Source organism: Limulus polyphemus, unplaced genomic scaffold (assembly GCF_000517525.1).
Source record: "Limulus polyphemus unplaced genomic scaffold, Limulus_polyphemus-2.1.2 Scaffold14407, whole genome shotgun sequence".
NCBI lineage: Eukaryota > Metazoa > Arthropoda > Merostomata > Xiphosura > Limulidae > Limulus > Limulus polyphemus.
In genome coordinates this window covers 4803-6583 of record NW_013680017.1, presented here as the reverse complement: position 1 = coordinate 6583, position 1781 = coordinate 4803, and positions in this window count along the sequence as shown.

Genomic DNA, 1781 nt, shown 5'->3' with positions numbered 1-1781 from the left:
ATCAAACATTTCAGACTAGCTTGAATCCAAAGAGTATCAGTACACTTAACACATCAGTGTGTGGTATTATGTAACAATAAAAGTGATACCAATTTTAACTCATCCTTCGTTTTACATCCATGGTTCGCTTCCCGTTGCAGTGAAATCGCCATCTACACTTTGGACCCGTGGTTGCGCTGTTCGAGTGACGGATACATTCCGCTATAATAGACTAGACCTTTATCATTCCGCTATAATAGTGACGGATACATTCCGCTATAATAGTGACGGATGCATTCCGCTATAAAAGTGACGGATACATTCCGCTATAATAGAGACGGATACATTCCGCTATAATAGAGACGGATACATTCCGTTATTCGAATAAAAGTATCTCAATAGTTGACGGTGGATACTTTGGGGTAGCTCACTTTCTTCTAGTCTATTAGTTTAAAGATTACATACTGAGGATAGTTCTCGTGCGTAGCTCAGAAAGAAATTCAACAAACAGATAAACATTTCTCGTCAGAAAAATGTGGGCAACATTTCAACCTCACTTGATCAATTGTTCGTCGCTAGTGAGGCCAGTTAATTAGGATGTGATTTAAATTATCATCCCTTTATTATTGTGGTTAGTATCACGACACAAATTTATCAGGTAATGGATCGCCCGTCGCCAGCGTCATAACACAGGTATATGTTTGTATCTCGTAAATTACTAGTAATACCAAAATACTGTTTACATAGCGGTAAGTCTGAAGGCTTATAACACCTAAAAGCTGGTTTCAATACCCGCAGTGGTCAGTGAATAGATAGCCCATTGTGTAGCATTGGGCTTAAACAACAGACAAATGAACCTCGGTCATTTATCTTTGCCTAACAATTTGCAGTGCCATCTCTTGGTGTGTTATATAAACGCCAATTATTACTATATATATTTTTTTTTGACAAAGTTTTATAATTATCTTCAGACAGCAAATTTTATTACACAGAAAAGAAAAGCCAATCAAAGTAAAGAAGGATAGATATTAGATATATCTTTTCTGGTGTTTTCTCTATTATTTAACGGATTGGTTATAAAGGTTTCTTCATAGTGAAAATAGGCTGTTATTAGAATCACCTAGAAGAACTGAAAGCGAGTCGATAATATGCCGACAATGAAATGAGACCTTACTCTAGAATTGCAATATTGAACGGGAAATTATAAAATCGTTTTGATTTGATTCAAACGTCTACTGTAGCAAATCGACTTTATCTGACGCTGCTAATCCACCCATACCTATATTATTACTATTTAAAATGAAGATTGTTTTATTATTAAAAATTATTCAAATTATGTGATGTTTTAGATTTTGTCGAGAGATTTTTCGCTGCTTTATATCTACATTATAATCGTTGGATTGAACTGGCTTGCTGTCATTTAGACAGACGTATACATAGATGCGTTTGTTCGTGTCAATGGTGTAATTCATCACGGTGTTCGTTATTTAATAATAAAGAAAAACACGAACATAATTACGTGAAGCATTTATTAAACGTTTCTTCAGTTCGTGTTTTTCTTCATTATTAAATAACGCTTTCCGAAAAATGAATAGATTACTTTATATTTTTATTCTAGTAATAATTCACAGATGGCGCTTTTTGAAGGCCATCGATATTTTACAGGACTACCGAAAATACTATTTCTTCAAAACTAGTTTGTCGTTCCACTTAAAGAGTCACACTGATTTGCATATAACGCTTATCAGTATACAAAACATATTTAGAATAAATGGCGTTTTAAATACCCAAAATGTATTCTT